The following is a 12306-nucleotide window of genomic DNA, read 5'->3' as shown; positions in this document are numbered from 1 at the left end:
AGAAGTTTACTTGGCTCACAGTTCTTGAGGTTGGGAAGTCCAAGAGCATGGTGCCAAGATGTAGCAAGGGTCATTTCATGGTGGAAGGTAAGAGAGGGCATGACACAGATAAATGATACTGAACTTATCCTTTTTATCGGTAACACCAAAACAAACAAAAAAAAAAAACAAAGGATGAATTGATAAGTTCGACTATACAAAAATTTTAAAGTTCTATGTATCAAAACGTATTTTAAAATCAGTAGGGAAAGATGAAATAGACAATAAATGCTGTTGGGACACTTAATTAGCCATTTAAAGAGAAAAAAAAAACTGGTATCTGTGAAATTCCCAACATCAAAAGCATGTCACAACATGCAAAAATCCTAAAGGAAAAGACTGACAAATTCAACAGTAACACTCAAGGCCCAGGCAGGAAACAGAAACCATACCAGCTATTTTAACAGAGAGGATTTAATATAAAGAATTGTTAACTAGGTACTCAGGGAATAAAAAGGCAGAAAAAGGGTACTGAGATATCATAGGGAAAATGTAGAAAGCAGCTACTACCCATAGGACTGGGGAACAAAGGGAAGGAGTGGGGATTATTAAAATTTAGAAGGCTGGACATGCGGCTCATTGAACCGGAGGTCAGATCGCTGAAAGCATGGACAGGTGGGGTGCCCATTGGCTGGCATTTCTGAGGGAGTGCAATGAGGATGTTTCTGCAAGAGTTGGAAAAACCACAAACTGAAACCCACTGCCACTCTAGAACCTAGTTACTACTGTGTGAAGATTCTTTGCTTAAGTGATGCTGACAGGAACAAAGAAAAGACAAAAAAGATCAAGCCCTGTATTCCTCCTTTATCCATCCAGTCTCCCTCTCCTGCCTCCCATTGGCAGGGCTTAGCAGGGAACCAGCTGGCAAAGCAGAAATGTGGTTTGCAGAGTCCCAGACCCACAGCACAAGGCAGAATACAGATGGGTGGATTTGAAGCTGAATGATGATAGCTTAATAATCAGTACATCAGCTCTATATGAATGTAAAACAACTAAATAAAGTAACAAAAGCATCAGAAAAAAATTACATAATACATGTGTAATTTGGGAGTTGGAAAGCCTAAAAAAAAGAGGAAACTAAGAAGACAATAAAGAAAAATATAGACATATTTCACAACTTAAAAAAATTAAAGATGGTATAGCAAAAGATATCATAAACATAAACAAAAGGCAAAAAGTAGCTTAGAGGAAATACTAGCAACACATATGAAAGATACATAATATATGTAATATATTAGGAGCTCTTACAAATTATCAAGAAAATGACAAAAACAATCTAGTAGAAAAAGGGCAAAAGTTAAGAATAACAATTTACAAAATTCCAAAGGATCAATAAACATTGCAAGGCTGCTGCATCTCACTGTTTGTCAGGGAAACATAAATTAATGTATTAGCAAAATATAACTTCTAACTATGAACACACAAAGTGTGGATTGTATATAACACCTACTTGTGGTAGGGATGCAGGAAAAAGTATGCTCTATTTAACTTCTGAAAATGTGAAATAGTGAAGCCATTTAGGAAAGAAGTCTGAAAATACCTTTAAAAATATTTAAATCATATTATTTCAATCTGGTAATCCCACAGATAAATCCCTGAGAATTTATCCAACAGATATAAAAGCATCAGTCCAAAATATACACTTGTAAAATATTTAGTATAAAAATATTTGAGTAGCAAAACATTGTGAAGGAAAAAAACATCAATTAGTAGGGGAATGGTTGAATAAGCTGTGTGATTCATTGACTACAATGAAGCCACTGAAAGGACAGAGTTCCATCTATACCAAGTAAATTGAAGAGATTTTTCACAATGTATTTTCAAGTAAGAAAAACAATCTGCAGGGAAGTATATACAATTTAATCACATGATTATGAAATAAATGAAAATGTAAACATCAATATATGAATTAATTATTTGTATACTATTATATAAGCATAGAGAAAAGTGTGAAAAATAACAGGTCAGAAAGTTATTAGTGACCTGGAAGGATCAGAAGGAAAGAGGAACATGAAAATAGCATAAAGAGATGATTAAAAGTCTGGTTAACAGTCTGAGCATGGTGGCTCATGCCTATAAACCCAGAACTTTGGGAGGCCAAGGTGGGTGGATCACTTGAGGTCAGGAGTTTGAGACCAGCCTGGTCAAGATGGTGAAACCTTGTCTCTATGAAAAATACAAAAATTAGCCAGGTGTGATGGTGCTCGCCTGTAATCCCAGCTACTCGGGAGGCTGAGGCGTGAGGATTGCTTGAACCCAGGAGGTGGAGGTTGCAATGAGCTGAGATTATGCCACTGCACTCCAGCCTGGGCAACAGAGTGAGACTCTGTCTCAACAAATAAATAAATAAATAGTTAACAAAATGTAAAAGAAAATAATATTTAACACCTTCATGTCAAGCATTGGTTATTGTTTTTTAAATATTATATTATTAAACAGTTTGAGTCACAAGAATTTGAAAAAATAGTACAGCAAGTTCCCTTATACTCTTCATCCAGCTTTTCCTAATATGTTACAAAACCATAGTTATGCAGGATTTTTTGCTCCTTAGTTCAGCTAAATCCAGTTTCTTGTCTCATGACTAGGAAAAATTAGGCATGCAAACATATTGAAGGGTGAGGAGGGTGGAATTTTTCAAGTGAAAAGAAAACTCTCAGCAAAAAGAGAAGGTCCCGCCAGCAGGCTCCCACCTCACAGACTGAATACCAGGCTGCCACACATGAGCTAAAGAGGACAGGCTGCTCCCCTGCATAAGGTGTGAACTCCTGGTGGCTCCACCCCATTTCCCCAGTGCATGTGGGCCTCCAGTCCATTGTGGGCATGCCCTGGCAAGATGTTGTGCAGGTTCCCTTATCTGCACAAAAATATGTGGTGTAAACACTTGTGAGGCAGGTGAGATATTCTCCAGAGACCCTTTTTTATCTGCCTAGGCATTTGTCAATATCAATAGTATATTGATATTGCCTCTATCAATAATATATTGTCAAACAAGAAAATTGCAGTTGGTATAATACTATTAACTCAGGTACCGATCTTATTTGGATTTCACCAGTTTTTTACAATGAGAATTTATTTTCATTTTTATTTATTTATTTATTTTTGAGATGGAGTCTCACTCTGTCTCGCACAGGCTAGAGTGCAGTGGTGCAGTCTCGGCTCACTGCAGCCTCTGCCTCCTGGATTCAAGCAATTCTCCTCTCTCAGCCTCCTGAATAGCTGGGACTACAGGCATGTGCCAACACATCCAAGTAATTTTGTATTTTTAGTAGAGACGGGGTTTCATCATGTTGATCAGGCTGGTCTTGAACTCCTGACCTTAGGTGATTCACCCGCCTTGGCTTCCCAAAGTGCTTGGATTACAGGCATGAGCCACTGCACCCAGCCCAATAATTCATATTTAAATCCATATTTTATCATTTCCCAGAACTTGAGACAATAGTAAACCCATAAGTGCCATTAAAAGTTCTGTAGAAGACTCATCTTAAGTAGTAAACTCCCCAGTTTTCGCTTCTGAAAAGCTAAAAAGCAAATAGACCACTTAAGTAAGGAAGCACATCCTTTTACAGCTCTTTTTGTAAAAGTCATGTAATCATCAGCGGTTAAATTGCTACCTTCCAGATCTTACACAGACTTTATTAGGATTTAGATAGGCATCCTTGAACCCACAACAAAAGTAAGAAGCTGCAAACTACCAGACTGATATTCGTATCAGAAGGATGATACTCAAAAGGTTTAACAGCTAGTGTGGCCCAGCAACAATGAGCATTGAGGCCAGCTTTAAGCTAGCGAAATAGCTGTCCTCGTGCCTCCCAGTTGAATTTCAATCCTGAGGAAAGTAAGTCACAGGGACATACATATTTATTAATTTGTAAAGTTAGATTCTGATCCAGATCTCAAAACTCCTAAATTTTCCGGCAAAGAAATAGGATAACTGATATGGTTTAGCTCTGTGTCCCCACTCAAATGTCAGCTTGAATTGTAATCCCCATGTGTTGAGGGAGGGAAGTGATTGGATCGTGGGGGGATGTTTTCCCCCTTGCTGTTTTCATGATAGTGAGTGAGTTCTCATGAGATCTGGTGATTTTATAAGTGTTTGACAGTTCCTCCTTCACACACTAACACTCTCTCCTGCCACCTTGTGAAGAAGGTGTCTGCTTCCCCTTCCACCACGATTGTAAGTTTCCTGAGTCCTCCCCAGCCACATGAAACTGTGAGTCAGTTGAACCTCCTTTGTTTACAAATTACCGAGTGTCAAGTGGTATCTTTATAGCAGTGTGAAAATGAACTAATACAATAACCTTCCTTATTATAGTCAACTAAAGAAAACTTTTCAATTACAAAGTGACAATTGCGAGCCTGAAGCATTACTTATAAAATGCTGTTCCTCAGAGCAGTATTTTGCTATTAGCATATTACAGTTCTAGTCTGAAATTTACATTTTAAAAGCATTACTTCAAAATTTTTAGAAAAATAAGTCTCACACACACACACTCTATAATTACCATTAGTTCCTGAAAACAATAGATGAATAAACATGAGACCTACCAAGTAGCTCAATAGTTCTTTATGGTTTTGAAATTCTACAGATTAATTTTTTATTTTCTCATATGTGAGCCATTGCTTTGTGTTATTTCTCTGTACTCTATAACATAAAATACCAAGCCTTAAATTTTCTCACTGTGTAGTAGATACATTCCTAATTCACTTGTTACCATTTACAGTTAACATAAAACATGGAACATAAACACATTAAATATGTGAGAATGGTAAGGATTTAGGGAAACAGGAACTCTCACTGGTAGAGGGAGTCAACTGGCACTTTTCAGGAAGAAACATTTTAATATTTAATAAGAAGCTACAAAACTGTTTATCCTTTGGACTTCCACTGCTAGGATTCTGTTCTAATTGAATAACCAGATATCTAAAAAAGATTTATGTATAAGAAATATATAAGAATGTTTATCCCATCAATGTTTACAGAGTGAAAAATCAGAAACATTATACATTTTCAGCAGTTAGGGAATGGGTGCATAAAATATGGTACATGCTTTTTTTTTTTTTTTTTTTTTTTTTTTGAGACAGAGTCTCGCTCTGTCGCCCATGCTGGAGTGCAGTGGCCGGATCTCAGCTCACTGCAAGCTCCACCTCCTGGGTTTACACCATTCTCCTGCCTCAGCCTCCCAAGTAACTGGGACTACAGGCATCCGCCACCTCGCCCGGCTAGTTTTTTGTATTTTTTAGTAGAGACGGGGTTTCACCGTGTTAGCCAGGATGATCTTGATCTCCTGACCTCGTGATCCGCCCGTCTCGGCCTCCCAAAGTGCTGGGATTACAGGCTTGAGCCACCACGCCCGGCCAAAATATGGTACATGCTTAAGAAAGAAAACACTACAACTTTTTCTTTTTTTGAGACCGGCTCACTCTGTTCTCCAGGGTGGAGTACAAGTAGTATGATCATGGCTCACTGCAACCTTGACCTCTCAGGCTCAAGTGATCCTCCTACTTCAGCCTCCCAAGTACTTGGTACTTTACAGGTATGTGCCACCATACTCCACTAATTTTATATTTTATTTTTCGTAGAGACAGGTCTCACTCTATTGCCCAGCCTGGTCTTGAACTTTTGGACTCAAGCAATCCTCCCACCTGGGCCTTCCAGAGGCATGCAATTACAGGTGTGAGTCACTGTGCCTGGCCTACAACTGTTAAAAACAGTGTTTTTAAAGAATATTTGAGGATATGGGGAAATCTTCAGTGGAAAAAGTTAATAAGGGCAATTTTCTTTTTGTAGAAATATTCCAGCTAATACATGAAGAGGGAATGATAGAATTAAAATACCACCACTTTGCAACCCTTAGTAAACCAAACGGGTCTGGGCAATGACCATCAATAGCTTCTTAAATCACAAAGAGGCAAAGAGACATTATGAACCTTCTTATTAAAGTACACAATATACTTTTTAAAAAGCCTTGCCCCCCCCCCCACCAAAAAATAAAAATCAAAACTGAACCTAATCTAACTGAGATCTAACTACAATTTATGGAAATTAAGGGCAGGAGAGCATATTAAACTACACTGTGGCAAAGCAGTCAGTAAAATCTGGATGTAGGAAACTCAACAAGACAACCTGATTTCTGTTAAAAAGTCATTTTGAAGGAATAAAAAGAGATTGAGTAGGAAGCAACAGATGAAGAGAATCTTAAGTGATTGATATATCAATGAATTATTAATATAATGTATGAACTTTCTAAGAATTCTGATTCAAACAAAGAAATTGTAAATATATGTATTTATACAGAAAAAATTATTCATGACACTTTTTTTTTTAAGACAGAGTCTTGCTCTGTCGCCCAGGCTGGAGTGCAGTGGTGCAATCTTGGCTCACTGCAACCTCCACCCCCTGGGTTCAAGCGATTCTCCTGCCTCAGCCTCCAGAGTAACTGGGACTACAGGCACGTGCCATCACCCCCAACTAAGTTTTTGTATTTTTAGTAGAGACAGGATTTCACTATGTTAGCCAGGATGGTCTCGATCTCCTGACCTCGTGATCCGCTGGCCTTGGCCTCCCAAAGTGCTGGGATTACAAGCGTAAGCCACCATGTCCAGCCCATGACACTTATTAAAGATGATAAGGCAAACTTTATTCAAGGATGACATGGCGATAGGTATAGGGTCCACTGCGGCAAGGTCTTGCATTGGAGGAGAGAGATTACACTTGACTCTGACTGCAGCAAGGACAAGTGGGGATTTATAACCAAAGATCAGGGTGGGGTCAGTGATGGAAAATTACTAAGAAAAAACAGCAAGGATAAGAAGTTTCTGGCTAAACAGATTTTACAGGATTTTTGCTGAAGGCTGTCCACGGTGATATCAAGAGCGGTCACATACCAAGGGTGAGGAATTTTTGATGAACTGACTTTGTAGGATTCTTGCTCCAACTGGCTTCTACACGGAGGGAGAGGGAAGCCCAAGTTTAGGCTTGGGAAGGCCAGAAAGGACTCAGGAGGCTGACTGAAGTTTTAGTCAAAGAGAGAGTCTTTGTCTATATGTAAACCTGGGAAATATGAACACTGGATATTTGATAATATTAAGAGATCATGGATAATGATAAAGGTAATTATTTTTTTAAAAGAGCTCCTATCTGTTAGAGATACATACTGAAATATTTCTGGATGAAATAATAATATGAAGTGATGGTTTGAAATGTGCTTCAAATATCCCTGAGGGGAAGGGAACTAGGAGGGGTTTTTAACCATTTCAGGCTGCTATGACAAAGTTCCATAGACTGGGTGACTCAAACAACAAACATTTAGTTTCTCACAGCTCTGGAGGATGGGAAGTGAAAGCTCAAGGTGCCACAAGATTTCATGTCTTGTGAGGGTCGTCTTCCAGTTTACGGACAGCCTCCTTCTTACTGTATCCTCACATGGCGCACACACACACACACACAGAGAGAGAGAGAGAGAGAGAGAGAGAGAGAGAGAGAGAGAGAGAGAGAAACGCTAGTCTCCTCCTCTTCTTATAAGGACATTGATCCTATCATGAAGGCCTCACCATCAAGACCTCAGCTAAACCCAATCATCTCCCAAAGGCCCCACCTCCTAATACTGTCACATTGGGAGTTAGAGCTTCCACATATGAATCTGGGGGAGACACAAACATTCAGTCCTTAACAGTGGAATGGAGATAAAACACGTTTGTCCACAAGCTAGTAATTGCCGAAGCTGGAGGATAGGAATATGAGGGTTCATCCTCTATTTTGTGTGTGGAATTTTCCATAATACAATTTTTTTTTAATTCAAGTAGACTCACAAGAGACGAAGGACATTTCCGGGGCCATATAGATATAGATATAGATATACTTTTTTTTTTTCTTTGAGACAGAGTGTGGTGACGTGATCTCGGCTCACAGCAACCTCTGCCTCCCAGGTTCAAGCGATTCCCCTACCTCAGCCTCCTGAGCAGCTAGGATTACAGGCACTCGCCATCATGCCCGGCTTATTTTTTTGTATTTTTAGTAGAGACGGGGTTTCACCGTGTTGGCCAAGCTGGTCTTGAACTCCTGACCTCACGTGATCCGCCTGGGCCATATTTTTTATGCCTTGTAATGAATAAACAAATAACCATATGTAATTCTTGTGCTATTGTAAATACCAATATCAACAAATTCCCTTGATATGGGAATTTGTTGATATTGGTATTTACAATAGCACAAGAATTACAATTATTTAGAATCATTTACAATATGACTTATAAACTGAAGTTCCTTTTCAGGTTATAAGTCCTAAATTTGGATTTGGAAAATATAGCAATCATGCCCTTGGTCCAGAGAAAATACTCATCTATGCATCTAAGTCTTTGCTGCCAAGGCCTATGAGACTTAGGATATAGGGCAAATCTTTCCTAAATCATTGGCACTGACCCCAGAGGTGTCACATCTAGAGCCTTAAGCAAGGTCTTCATCCAGAGATTAGATATGGTCATGTCAAGGAGGAAATATAAGTTCTCCTGAACATCGTAAGTTTGTAATTGGACAGATTATCAAGAGAAAACAAGCAAGTTTTTTAACACCTGCAGTGCACATAACGCAGGGGAAATATCATCAGAAGGTGACTCAAAGCAGTGGCTTAGAATTCTGGCATATATGTAAGTTTTAACAACAACAACAACAAAAATAAATAAATAAATAAATTCAAGAGAAGAGGCAAGACAAAGGAAATCGGTTTAGGCTTCCAAAGGCAGGAAACTATGGGAAGGTAAATATATGGGGAAATTAATGGTAGGTAATGGGTCGTTACTAAGTTTGTTTGAAGATTCCTCTGGTGCTTTCTCTAAGCTGGTAAGAGTTATTTCCAGTGAAGGAGAATGTATATCCTGTTTTTTAGGTGGACAAGCCAGGAAGATAGAAAGAGCTCTTCCTCTGTTTGCTTAATTGCCTTTAGCTCAAAAATATTGGTGTCAAAGAGGCATGTTTTGGGGCCAATATTCTGGTTTCTTTCCATTTTTATTTAGTTCTAGTCCATCTTTGAGACAGAGTCTCGCTCTGTCGCCCAGGCTGGAGTGCAGTGACACAATCTCAGCTCACTGCAATCTCTGCCTCCCAGGTTCAAGCGATTCTCCTACCTCAGCCTCTCGAGTAGCTTAGAATTCTGGCATATATACATAAGTTTTAACAACAACAACAACAAACCAAAAAAATAAAAACGAATAAATTCAAGAGAAGTGACAAGAATTTTTCTTCTAAGTAACTGAAGTCCAAGAAGAGAAATGCAGGGACATTCTGCATTTGTTTAGAGTCACCTGGATAAACTTATTTATTCTTTCCTCAATGTACATTTATTAAACCCCTACTTTTCAATAACATTTAATAATTTAATGCCAAATTTCTGTGTTAGGTCTTAATGACACAGCCCTCGACCACTAATTGTCTACTGAGAGAGATAAAAAGTAAAAAGGCAAATCCTGACTACATTGGGTTTTTTTTTTTTTCTTTTTGAAGACAGGGTCTCACTCTGTCACCCAGAGTGAAATGCAGTGGCATGATCATGGCTCACTGCAGCCTCAACCTCCTGGCCTCAAGCGTTCCTCCCACCTCCACCTCTCAAAGTGCAGGACAAGGTCAATTTTATGTGAAGCAGGAAACTGGTTTATGGTAATCCCTTTTCTACTCATTGCCAGGTTACCTAATTGCTTTAAAAGACAACTAACTCCTCTCCTTCAGGTGTTTATCAAGAAATAGTGAACAGATTTGTGAGAAAATATATATATATACACACACACACACACACATACAGTCAATTAGGGAATTGGTTACAAATTCCTACTCTGAGGATCACCAGATATTTTTTAGTAGAACAATTCCTAGAGTAATGGAATGGGAGTCAACAGTGAAGAGTAGTTAGCCTACAAGTAGAAGTCAATCCTGAAACCAACTATCTGGAAAGTAGATTTGGGGGTCATAAAATTAGCTCAAATGATGGAGATTAGATTTGCTTAGATTTTTTTTACAATTGGTGTGGGTGTCAATAGATTCAGAAAACGCATTGCTATTGTCTGAATATTTGTGTCCCCCCAAAATTCCTGTCATTGAAACCTAATCTCCAATGCAATTGTATTAAGAGATGGGGCCTTTGGGAGGTGATTAGGTCATAAGGTTGGAGTCTCATCAACAAGACTAGTGCTCTTATGAAAGAAGTTAGAGGGAGCCATTTTCTCCTCCTACCATGTGAGGACACATAGAAGTTACCATCTATAAAGCAGATAGAGCTCTCATCAGACACTGAATCTGCTGGCATCTTGATCCTGGACTGCCCAACCTCCAGAACTGTGAGTAATAAATTTCTGTTGTTTATAAGTTATCTAAAGTATTTTGTTATAGCAGTGGGAATGGACTAAGATATGCCTAGAAGGCAAGAGCATTATGGGACTCTTTCCCTTATTATGAGGATCTTACTACCTTCCATAAGGAAATTTAATCATTTGTCTTGGGGTGGTGGGGATGGAAAGTAATGTTTTACATTTTTGCTTCTATGTGCATAAAATATCTCTGAATGGATACACATGAGCCTTGAAACATTGCTTTCAGGAAGGGGGATTAGGTGGCTGGGAGAAAGGGGTAGAAAGGAGATTTTCCCTTATGAATACTTTGTACCTTTAAAAGTTTGAACCATATGAATGTATTACCTTGTAAAATTAATTGGTTAGGTGCCGTGGCTCATGCCTGTAATCTAGCACCTTGGGAGGCTGAGGCAGGTTGATTACCTGAGGTCAGGAGTTCGAGACCAGCCTGGCCAACATGGTGAAACCCCATCTCTACTAAAAATACAAAAATTAGCCAGGCGTGGTGGTGGGCGCCAGTAATCCCAGCTACTCGGGAGGCTGAGGCAGGAGAATCGCTTGAACCCGGGAGGCAGAGGTTGCAGTGAGCCAAGATCGCACCATTGCACTCCAGCCTGGGCAACAAGAGCAAAACTCTGTCTCAAAAAATAGTAATAACAATTAATTAATTAAGACTAAAATGGGGATAATATGCCTAAAAAGAGGTGGTAAGGAGATTAGCACCACAAAAATAATTTGCCCTAATAAAAAATGAAAACTAAGGCAAATCACTTTGTTAAGAATCCAAAGAGCCATTATAAGTGAATATAATACATTCCAGATTTTATTTTTTATTTTTTTATTATTATTATACTTTAAGTTCTAGGGTACATGTGCATAACGTTTAGGTTTGTTACATATGTATACTTGTGCCATGTTGGTGTACTGCACCCATCAACTCGTCAGCACCCATCAACTCGTCATTTACATCAGGTATAACTCCCAATGCAATCCCCCCCCTCTGCCCCCTCCCCACAGATTTTATTTTGCTACAAAGAACTTTACGGGTAAAATTGGTGAGTTCTGAATACAGTCTATAGGTTAGATGATAGTATTTTAATGTTAATTTTCTGATTTTAATAATTGTACTGTGGTTATATAAAAGTCTGTTTTTAATAAATATACACCAAAATATTTAGAGGTAAAGGAGTTTCATGCATGTAACTTACTCAAAAAGTAAGTTTGTGGGGGAATATCTAGAGAGACAGAGAAAAATAATAACAAAAGCAAACGTGGTAAAATGTTAACATTTGCTAACAAGGAGGAGAAGAACCTACATCAGTGGTAGCAGTAAAAATATATATCATTATGATTATTTTTAAAAGCAGGCAATTTCCTATAATTAAATGCATTGCTACCAAGTGACCTAGCAATTATACTTCTAGGTATTTACCCAAGATAAATGAAAGCATATATACAGTGTTCTCAGTGCTAATGACTCTCACCTTTTGGTGTACATAATAATCACCTGGAGTTATATTAAAAATGTAAACTTGGATGGACATGGTGGCTCACACTTATAATCTTAGCACTTTGAGAGGCTGAGGCAGGAGGATTGCTTGAGTCCGGAATGTCAAGGCAGCAGTGAGCCATGATAGCACCACTGAACTCCAGCCTGGGCAATGGAGCAAGACCTTGTCTTCAGAAAAAAAAAAAAAGCAAACTCTGGTTCAGCAGGTTTAAATGAAGTCCCCCAAATATTCATTTTTAACAACAACTTCAGGTGGTTCTGATGCAATTAGCTCATAGACCAGATTTTGGAAAGATTGTTTTATGATGTAGATATTTCTCCTCCACCCTCCTATAATTTCACACCATCTACCACATTGCTTTAGGACCCAAATTAGGGTAACTGATGTTATCTGTTCCTCCGACATTTCCCAATGTGTGTAT

This window comes from Macaca mulatta, chromosome 15 (genome assembly GCF_049350105.2).
Source record: "Macaca mulatta isolate MMU2019108-1 chromosome 15, T2T-MMU8v2.0, whole genome shotgun sequence".
Lineage (NCBI taxonomy): Eukaryota > Metazoa > Chordata > Mammalia > Primates > Cercopithecidae > Macaca > Macaca mulatta.
This window is presented reverse-complemented; position numbering follows the sequence as displayed.